This window comes from Sebastes umbrosus, chromosome 17, assembly GCF_015220745.1.
Source record: "Sebastes umbrosus isolate fSebUmb1 chromosome 17, fSebUmb1.pri, whole genome shotgun sequence".
Taxonomy (NCBI): Eukaryota; Metazoa; Chordata; class Actinopteri; order Perciformes; family Sebastidae; genus Sebastes; species Sebastes umbrosus.
Window position 1 is genome coordinate 21,059,583 of NC_051285.1, and position 11,478 is coordinate 21,071,060.

At 40.6% G+C, this 11,478-nt stretch overlaps 1 long non-coding RNA gene across 1 annotated transcript in view; it reads left to right on the top strand.

Moving 5' to 3' along the window:
* The window catches only part of LOC119475402, a 33,511-nt gene extending 23,214 nt beyond the window's left edge, over nucleotides 1-10,297 (top strand). Inside the window, exon 3 of the long non-coding RNA XR_005203788.1 lies at nucleotides 10,248-10,297. This is a non-coding gene — a long non-coding RNA (uncharacterized LOC119475402). The remainder of the gene's footprint in view (nucleotides 1-10,247) is intronic.
* The last annotated feature ends 1,181 nt before the right edge of the window (nucleotides 10,298-11,478 follow it).

Genomic DNA, 11,478 nt, shown 5'->3' on the forward strand with positions numbered 1-11,478 from the left:
ATTAGGCTTATACAAAAGATGAATCTGATGTAGATTCAACAGGTTCCCTGGTAACATTAAAGGCTGTATTAATATTAAAGGCAATATTAATATTGCAAGGCTCTAGTGAAACATCAAAACAGCAGTGAAAACAATGTTTCCCTTTCAGCAATGTGATCTAGTAGTGTGTTTGCACATTTAAAAAAAACAAACATATATCTAATTTATTTATCAATTTATTCATTTATTGTCTTCCTCATATTACATATCAATATCAGCACAATGTCTACAGAAAACACAACTTACACCAAGTCCCATAAAAAGATGAGGAGGAAAGTTGAACTCAATCGGCCACTGAATTTAAAGCTTTTATTTATACATTTAGAATTTTCTTATCCTGATCAAGATGGGTTGTGTTTTATATTCATATTTCTCTGGTTGACAGAATTGAAGCAGAGACATTTCCTTAAACGAAAATACAAGGTTGACCACTGATGTGGTCTCTCTCTCTCTCTCTCTCTCTCTCTCTCTCTCTCTCTCTCTCTCTCTCTCTCTCTCTCTCTTTCATTTCTTTTCTTTTCTAGGTGGAATTTGTAATCATATTACAATTTCTTCAATGATACCTCTGTTTCCTTGCATTAATTTAAAAAAAAAAATGTTGCATTTTTCTTTATTGAAGTCTTCAAAATGTATTTGTGCAATATTGCACACAAATTAGAATATCACAAGCCACTTATTAAGAATGCAGTCATACAGAGAAAGGGACATGAAAACAAAAATGTTACATTACTTTGTAAGAATTACTGATAATATAAGGACGATAGTTTGTTAATTTACAGGATCTTGGAGGAAAGGTTCCATATACCATCACTTAAAACAGAATATATAACTCTCACAATAATGATTGTTTACTTTTAATCAGTCCTTTTCTCCTGAAAGAATAAAAAAAAGTGCTGTTTTTTCTCTTTGCTGCACCGAGGGCTGGACCACAATGAGTGCAAGGTGAAGTGGAGTGCTGCTTGACAGTTACAAGGCAGGAAAGGCTCGGGATAGGAAGTGATCTCACAGGTCCCACAAATGATCAATGGCTCCCGAGATAGAGAAGGGTAATAACTTGTAATCAAAGCCATGAGAGGAGTTCAGAGAAGCACGATCGAGAGTAGACGGGTGGGAAGACATCACTCACCACTCCTTTCTGTAGACTTTCACAGAAATGGCGTGCATGCCATGAGGTTGCCTCTCTAACACAGCCAATGACAACACTAGAAAAAAAGTTTGCGGTTGAAGAAGGGAGCTGGCTGTGGTTGGGTCTGCTTTTCCTCACTCAGCGCTACTGAGAGGGATGGTCTGATATGCCACCATTTTTCCTCTGGTGCAGCTCCAAGCCGACGACGGCTTGAGAGAAGCGCCAGAACAGGAAGGAGGCAATCAATCTGAGTGATGGTGCATGAATTTCACCTCAGAGGTCACAGTCCACACCTGGGACAAATTCAGAAGAATGTTAGGCCACTGAGGGTTCCTGGCAAAGTCATCCAAAGGGCAAGCCAGTAAAGAACGTATCACATCTGAGGGTTGGGAGAGCACTCTTAAATGACAAACGGGAGGAAGAGGACAGGAAGATAAACTTAAGCGTGGACTTAAGGCCAAGCAGAGAGGTCAAAGGAAGCGGTCACCTCAAGTGTTGTCTGGGCTCTGTAGGGCCTTGTTTTAATCATGACATCATATTGGTAACATAATAGACACAACACATGGATCTGTTTATCCTGATTGTAAGCTCTAGACGCTGGGATTAGTGTTGCTCCGCAAGCAGGGAGCTGCATTACCACAAAAATGGCGCATTTATGGATTCAATTAAGAGTATCTTTCCTGTAATGCGCAAGGAAGATATTTGTATCCTCTGCCTCCATTTATTTTTCATTACACATGAATCACATGTTTATTTGTTGTTGCATTAAAAATGTCTGTCCATGCTTATCTGAGGGTGATTCACGATGATATCACTTTCCAAAGCTCAGACTTCGGTGTACTTTCCGAGCTCCAGCAGAGTGGAATGTGGCACATTAAAGAGGTTGAGATGATGAACTCCATTAGAGAGCTGAACACTTTGTGCTGCATCTTAAAGGTCCCACATGTGTTTTGTTTTACTTTTTGTTTCCAGACCATTTCACTTTTGTGCCAGATTTTGCATGTTTTGACAGCATACTGTGTACACTGCTTAATTCTCCATACACTCTAAAAGGAAAGGAGAAACAGTCTTACTAAATATTTATGCCCGAATGACACCATATTGTAGATAAATGCTGAGTTTGCGCTTTACTTACACTTTCTTAAAGGTGCCGTGTGTAGGATCTGGCAGCATCTAGTGGTGAGGTTGCAGATTGCAACTAACTAAAACTTCTACCATGTGCCAAGCATGTAGGAGAACTACCGTGGCCGACGCGAAAATGTGAAAATGCGAATGGCCCTATCTAGAGCCAGTGTGTGGTTTGTCCGTTCTGGGCTGCTGTAGAAACATGGCTGCCACCTCCATGAAAAGGATCTTTGCCGTATGAAGATATAAACGGCTCATTCTAAAGTAACAAAAACACAACGATTCATATTTTCAGATGATTATACCACTAAAGAAAACATAATATTATATTCCATTTCCGCTAATAGATCCACCTAAATGTTACACACCGTTCCTTTAATTTACTGGGTCATCACAGAACTTGCACAAGACAATGGACTGTAACGCTTTAAAGGATTAATGGTATAGCTAATGAATGTACTTGTACTATTGGACATTTGTATTCCATGCCAGTATGGGGTGGTGGCCTTTACTGTTAGGGCACTATGATGCAGCTGTAGTTGCTGTGTTTTGATGGAACTGCAAGACTGTGCTACAAGCACTGGGCAACTTGGTCGTAAAAGTGAAGCCAATGTGGAAGTGCTTTAAACTTGCATTTTTTCTAATAGCCAGCAGGGGGCGACTTCTCTGGTTGCAAAAAGAAGTCTGATTGTATAGAAGTCTATGAGAAAATGACCCTACTTCTCACTTGATTTATTACCTCAGAAAACATTGTAAATATGAGTTTATGGTCTCAATCTCTAGTTTCAAGTCTTCTTCAATATACAGCATGATATTCATTTTGTAAATTATGGTCCCATTTGGAGTAAAATAGACGATAAACAGGATATGCTTTAGGGTGTGGCTAACTTGTGATTGACAAGTTGCTACCACGGTGTTGTCTGGTCTGAGTGTTGTCTGTGTTTTTGTCTTACAACTTTAACCTTTTCACAGTGTGTTACCAGTTCATGAAAGTTAATTATAACCTTTTTGGTTGCCTAAAAATGCCTTAATCAGTGTTCGGTTGTACTTAGCTCCACCCTCTTGTGTCGCTTCTGGTTGCAAAAAAAAATATGGCGACGGCCAAAAACCAAGATGACAACAGCCAAAATGCCGAACTCAAGGCTTCGAGTCCACAAACCAATGGGTGACGTCACAGTGACTACGTCCACTTCTTATATAGCATACAGTCTATGGTTTGGATGGAACCACATGTCAAACTTCAAGTCCATGGCAAGTCCTCTGCAACTCAGCACGAGAAATCGTCTACCTCAGGTTAATGTTTGTCAGGAAAAGAATTTACTCAAACCATCCATTTTCCATTGTTCAGTTGCCTAGCTTAGCGCTAAACTTGTTTGTTGCCAATTAGGCACCACCATTAGGTTGCAAATCAATTGCAGTTGATGCCCGAACGAAGGCACTGACGTTGTCATTGACCCACAGACATCAGGAGACACTTGGTATCTTCCCTGGCCTGTACTGCAATCTACTTTAATCATCTCTGACAGACCTTATTGATAAAGTAGATGGATTTCATGCCTCGGGGTACTGTGAACTTGGATAGCTTAGCTTCATACGCAACTGACCCATTAGTTTTCACATGCACACTGTATAGCCATGCGCACACACTTACCCTTTGTACAGGACTGAAAGCCACCAGTCTGCTTGAAGCACAGTATTATCAGCCCTGTCTAAAAGGTCATTAACACAGATGCAGACTGGTTGATATTACTCTCGCTCGACCTCCCCCCTTACAAGCATCACTTGAGCTATACCTATTTGGCTCAATGGCAGAGTGAAAGAGGACATGAACGCTAACAATAAAAGCAGAATGGATGTATAGAAATGGGCAGGCGATGTGTCACTCTGTTACAGAGATGTGTTCTTTCTTTTCTTACTATATTGTAGGGTTTCTAGCCAGGCAGTGTGCCTTTATGGATGGTAATGTTGGTCAGTATGCCTCAACAAATGCTGTATGGATTGCCATCCATGCCAATCTTTTTATAGACATTCATGTTCCTCAGAGGATGAATTGTGACTTTGGTGAACCCATGTCTTACCCTCTAGAGCCACAATGAGTTTAACATTTGTAGAAATGTCTCACCAATTATTGGATGGATTGTCAAGAAAAGTATGCATTGTCATAACTTTGAAGATCACTTAACTTTTTATCCAGCACCCACATCAAGTCTTAGTTTTATTTTGTCCAACAGTGTCCAATACTCATTTGTCAAATACCAAATAGGCTATCCGCAAAACTAATGACATTACCATCTTCCTCAGCTTGTGTTTTGTGCTAATTAACAAGTGTTAGAAGATAGTAGGCTAGATGTTGAAGCCAATGAGGAAGTGCCTTAAACTTGCATTCTTTGTATAGAAGTCTGAGAAAATGACCCTACTTCTCACTTGATTTATTACAAATGTTATTATTATTAGTAAACATTGTAAACATGAGTTTATGGTCTCAATCGCTAGTTTCAAGTCTTCTTCAATTCAGCATGATGTTCATTTAGTAAATTATGGTCCCATTTAGAGTCAAATAGACAATAAAGAAAAAGCAGGGGATGCTTTAGGGCGTGGCTACCTTGTGATTGACAGGTCGCTACCACAGCGTTGTCCGGTCTGGGTGTTGTCCGCGTCTTCGTCGTAGAACTTTAACCCTTTCACTATGTGTTTTCAGTTCATGGAAGTTAATTGTAACCTTTTCGATCGCCTACAATTCTTATTCAGCGTTCAGTTGCACTTAGCTCCACCCTCTCGTGTCACTTCTGGTTGCAAAAAAACAAGATGGTGGCGGCCAAATTGTCAAACTCAAGGCTGCAAAAGGGCAGTCCACTAATGGGTGACGTCACGGTAACTATGTCCACTTCTTACAGTATATACAGTCTATGGTTAACACACTGAACTCATGATCGTGAATATGATAAATATCATACCTGCTAAACATCATAACATTAGCGTTGTCATTGTGAGCATGTTAGCATTTGTCTACAGCCTCAAGAGCCGCTAGCGTGGCTGTAGACTCTTTCGTCTTGTTCTAACATTGTTGCTTCTGCATATATGTAAATAAGGTAGACAAAGCATTGATTCAGTCCAGTACATTATTACAATACAGTCTCAAGAAACACAGAACTGATTCAACACACAAAAAACTGAAGTAGTCTCAACAAATAAGTAACATTTAAATTAAGTTTGTATTTATTGCAGAGCTATTGTATTGCATTGCATCCCACCGTACAGGTAGGCCTATTTTTCCGGTTACTCAAGCAAATATGTGTAGTGATCCAAGATGGATTGAATTTGAGGAAATTCATCCAAGCATTAGCTTTGCTAAACACCACAGCAGACTAAGTGAGTTGGTTCATGTGAGTTCAGTGAATGATATGAATAGAATGGTTTGATAGCTTTGAACTTAAAGGTTGCGATAAAGACAGAGAGAGACGGCTCTTACAGCATTTGTATGCAATTTAGTGTGAATGGCTCGCATGTGGATCAACTGACCTCTTAGAAAGAGAGACGGGTTGTCTATGAGATAAACTTAATGTTGTAGTAATGAATTTTGGGTTGCATTAACCCATTTGTGGTGGTGTTTCAAGCGCAGACTCTGAGCGTCTGGGATTCCAACTTAATCTAATGACAGAGAGGCAGAGACACAGCTAATTATAAAGAGAGGGCCATGTCATTGTTCTTGCTGCGGGGACTATAAATATATAGCCCCAAATTGAATCAGGGCATAATAGACACGCTGTAAGAGACGCCATGTCAATTCTAACCATCTTAAAGCCTTGTGAACTCCCAGTGCAAAGTGGCACTGCTCACAAAACGTCCAATGGGCTTTGGAAAAAAGCATCTTTTGTTCACTTAATGGAATTAGGAAATATTTTTGCTTCCTAAACAAGGTAAACATACGACTCAATGGCATGGCAGACAGACTTCTTATTTTGGAAATAGGCCTAATGCTTAATAGAGTTGACTCCCTGTTGAGGCACCGTTGCACCAGTATAACTTTGTTTTTTTAGATTAATTGGATTTACAGGAAGACGTGTTTACTTCAAATTCATTTAGCAGGCTTTCAGAGGGACTGACTGATGGTGGCTCAACTTTGAAAGCTTCTTGCATACATGTTCTTGATATAGTAGTATTCAAGATGACAGGGCTTTCTCACTTCTTGTGTTAAATCAAATACATCGACATTAAATTGCAAGTGTAATACAGTAAATGCCAATTTAGTTTTGATCTTAGATCAAAACATAATAAAGAAAGCCTTGTCAGGACCACATAGATGTGATTCGCTTGCTTCTGTCATATAGAGCAGTAGTTCCTAACCTTTTTCCTTAGGGACACCTTTTCTATCATTGAGTAAACTGATGACTCCCATCTAAGTGACATATTTTATGGATATTTCATATTATATTCAATGCATAACAATAACGGTACAGAACAACTGATGAACTGTACAATTAACCCAATGCAATAACTGCAGGAAGTTTGTCTGTAGGTCCTCACCGTGCACTTATCCTGTTTCCTCATTGGCCGTTGAGTGTTGGAGTTTTCTCATTGGCCATTGAGTGTGGAGTTTTCTCATTGGCCATTGAGTGTTGGGAGTTTCCTCACTGGCTGTTGAGTGTTGGAGTTTCCTCATTGGCTGTTGAGTGTTGGAGTTTTCTCATTGGCCATTGAGTGTTGGGAGTTTCCTGATTGACCGTTGAGTGTTTGAGTTTCCTCATTGGCCGTTGAGTGTTGGAGTTTCCTCATTGCCCGTTAAGTGTTAGAGGTTCCTCATTGGCCATTGCTCTTTCAAAATGAAAAGGCGGTAACAGTCCTTTGTTTACATCTTCACAGGGGTGCAGTGGTTCCACTCACCTTCGCAAGTGATTGCCTCGCTTCCCAGCATGGCTGCCACTAGACACAAGGCGCTAGGCATCTAATTGGATGAACGCTTTCCCTCATGGCAAAGAGTATCAATATATGTTCATTGCTCGTGGGCTGCTGCTCCCAGATTTCAAACCAAAACCATCATGGCGACTCGTTTGGAAACTTTCTTCTCTTATATCACAGAAATAGTTCATCGAAATGTGTTTCTGAAAACATTTTATGCGAGAAATAAGCCATGCATTTGTCTTTATTTTCAGTCGACAACGGTTAGTTTAAAAGTTTCTAGGGAGTTTCTGGAGGCGGCAAGTCGCGCCGGTTGCCTAGACCTCAACTTTATGCAAATGAGGAGTGGCCAACGGCTGCTTACATAGACAATGGGAAGCGTGGAAAGAGGCTGTGAACATGTACCATTACTGGATTTAACATTATAGACATGACCACTGACTATTTGTGTGACAATTTAGCCCCAAAATCACAGACTGACCTTACACGGTCCAGACATATACTCGGTTTTGACCGAGTCTTTTTTTAAAAGTTAAAAAAGTTGTCTTACACCCCTTAAAATCAAGAAGGTCTTGCGACCCTCCGTTAAAGCTTTGGTGACCCCTAGTGGGGGTCGTGACCCTTAGGTTTGGAACCAGTCTTATAAAGTAACTATCATAGAATGTCTAACCTTCTCACGATAAAACCTGTTTAGAGTATTTATGCATGCAATATACAGACAGTTGGACATATTAAATATTGAAATATTGGCTTGTACTTTGGATGAACTGTTTTAAGGCCATGATACTCATTGGGACAAAAACATGTTAAAAAGAAGAAGAGAATAAAACAGGTCATGTCTGACTGAGGATATTATTCATTACAAAGGTTTAGACCTTTATCCTGTGGGATGCCGCATCTCTCCGGTTGCTTTGCTGCATCAGATTTGCTATTAAATCATTTACAACATCATGTCTCTCTAAGCCTGCAACTCCTGTGCATTTCCTGGTATCCGAAACGTCAGAAATACCATCAGAGAGACAGAGACAGCCAGCAGAAGGCTTTTGTACAGCTGCCTTTTTAACGCATCTCTACTCTGCCTCACCTGAAAGTCTTTTTGGAGCGTCGTCTTTCAGTTCTTTTGGAACCCCTGGTAGCAGTACGAGGGCCCAAAGTGTCTACTAAGGGACCTTTCATAGCCAAATAAGGCTGCCTCCATGCCTGAGGGCATGTGACAGTGGTGGATGGGACCTGAGAGGACAAGAGGGCTCCACAGTACTCAATATTACATGACAGTCTGTGTAGCTGCGTGGCACTGCAGCTCACTTTAAAGAGAAAAGCTACAATGTAACAGTGTCTGATTATGCTGTACAGGTTTTGCAACACATAACTGCTGTGTATTCTTTTGAACCTTCCTGGTGTCTCACATTATTTTTTTGTGAAAATACAAAGAGTTACAACTGGGTTATCATTGAGAGACCTGGCCAGCTGACATATAGAAATAGCAATGTATAAGCTGCTACTGCATGGACAACGAAGTTTCCAACCCTCAGTGAGAATAATGATTTGTTAGGGGTGTGTTTCATTTCAAGTGATTGTGGAACATTACTTGTTGCAGTAATGTTTTGCATCAATAGCTAAAATCTTAATGATGATTGCCTGGAACAGCACCACATTGTTCGCTGTGCACGCCATTTTCACTCCTCATCTATCTATCTATCTATCTATCTATCTAACCTTTCTATCATGTTGTGTTGCCAAACCTAAGGAAGGGTTTTGTTTAATTCATAACGTTAAGCATGTGTTTACTACGACTGAAAAGAGATGCCAAGGGATCCGACAAAGCGTGAGTATGTGACGAGTAGAGCCATGTCGCGGGCATGGTCAGAATAATGAAATCAAGGAAGGAAATGAAATCAAAGGCGGAAAAAAAATCTATATTAGACTTTATAAATAATATCACATGGTACAAAAAGTGCTCCTTTGTTGTGTTGCGAGTTGCAGCGTGCAGCAGAATCTCTGCCGGCAAATTAGAGAATCGAATAGCACGTTTTACTCCTTTATGGGTGAAGTGACTTTGGAATGTAATTGGTTGCTGTGCCGTTTTTGACAGTTTTGACCTGGATCCAGGTCTGTATGAATCTCCCCTCCAGTCTTTCTTATCTTACCAAAGCTGAACAACTGTGAGCCCATGACCACACAAATAAACTATATAGGTAAGGCGTAACTAAGGTTACTCCCCAGTGAGTTTGTGTCCAATGAATTGGTCAGTTGCGCTAAAGAATTCTGGGATAACACATGGGGTGACCCGCACCACCCCGGGCCACCCACCGAGCTCTGCTCTTGGAAAAATCTAGTCTTTCCTTGAATTTCAATTTAACAGAACAGTTAATTAGCTAATCCCCCTTGCTGGCATACCCATTGTAATGTCTATTAAGCTTGACATCGTTGCTTGCATGGCTGTATGCGTGTGTTAGTGCATGTGTGTTTGCTTTTCACCTGTTGGCTGGGTAATGGTGTTAGCAGTGCAGATGTTACTGAGAGATTGGGGAAGTGCCAACATAATGACAGGCTGAAGGACTGCAGCAATATAGGCTATATGGGTTTGGATGAAAAAAGTCACAACCAACTCCCCACAAAATAATCCAATATGCATTTTACCACGCAAAGGAACAAATTCTTAAGATATAATTTATTAAGTGTTCTTAAAGGTACAGTGTGTAGGATTTCGCGACATCTAGTGGTGTGGTTGCAGATTGCAACCAACTGAGTACCCCTTCGCTCACTCCTCCCTCTCACGGAAATGTGAGCCGCCGAGTGCAAAACCATGGTAAAGCTCACTCAGAGTCCATCCTTACCATAATAACACTATACTTTAGGAGTAACGGAAGTCAGACGGTGGCTAGCAGTACGACAGTTTTGCACTCTGCAGCTCACATTACCACAGTTTCACAAGCGTATCGGAGAACTACGGTGGCCTTCAGGTAACGTAAAAACGTGGAAGGCTCTCTCTAGAGCCAGTGTTTGGTTTGTCCATTCTGGGCTACTGTAGAAACATGGCGGAGCAACATGGCAGACTCAGGACCCACTCCCTATGTAGATATGAAGGGCTCATTCTAAGCTAACAAAAACACGATTCTTATTTTCGTTAACACATAGTTATGAATATTTTATTACATTTCTGCTAATAGATCCCCCGAAATGTTACACTGTGTTCCTTTAAGGTGTCACCTCATTCTATTGTGTAAAAGTGGTCTTGTAATAATGAATAAATGATTCATGCATTATTGCTAATGACTTCATCTAAGTGTTTCCCACAGCTTTGCCAAGTCCTATCAGAGGCTAATCGAAGCTAATTACAATGGGTCCCGAGATTAGTGCTGGTGGGATAGAAAAAGCTGAGCCAAGCATTCGGACTTGGATGCAATGAGATCGCAAACACAGGCGGCTAAATTGATGTGCTCCTGGTCTATTACAGGATGAAGAGCTCAGTGACCTGAAAGGACTTCAGAGTTGAGTTGTTGTCCTCAAGTTTGAGATTGTGAATAGCCTATTTGTTCGTGTTTGATTGTGAATTGGGCTGATACACTTTTCAGTTATGAGTTGTAAGTGTTGCGTCAGATGATTTGTGTCTTGTCAGACCGAATATCTGTCATGTGATGACCCTTCTTAACTTTGTTCCGTGATTCAGTCTGCATTTGCGCTCCGGGGATTGACCATTGGCGACCTTGCATTCTCCCGACAAGATTATCTTGAGATTCACGAGAAAAACTATTTCTACTCGGTCATCCTTTGAGGATGTAATGTACAGCCAAAGCACACTGGCGAAAACAACATTTTATTTTTGTTTGACTTTATCACAAAGCACTCAAGGGTGTACTTTAAAATGCAGTAGATTTAATATGTAGTTTGGTGAAAGTTCAAAGAAGAACATTACTTTTCAGCATCTTGCTCTCCGCAATTCAATCTGATTTTGTCACGTCTGTCCAACTCCTGTTAAATGATCTTGTTGCTGCTCAGACCTAGTCCAATTAGCTTCTCAGGAATCCACACTGTGAAAGGGTTAAAGTTCTAAGAAGAAAACACAGACAACATCCAGACCGGACAACGCTGTGGTAGCGACCTGTCAATCACAAGGTATCCACACCCTTAAGCAAACCCTGCTTTATGGTCTATTTGACTCTAAATGGGACCATAATTTACTAAATGAACATCATGCTGTATTGAAGAAGACTTGAAACTAGTCATTGAGACCATAAACTCATTTTTACAATGTTTACTGAGGTAATAAATCAAGTGAGAAGTAGGCTCAT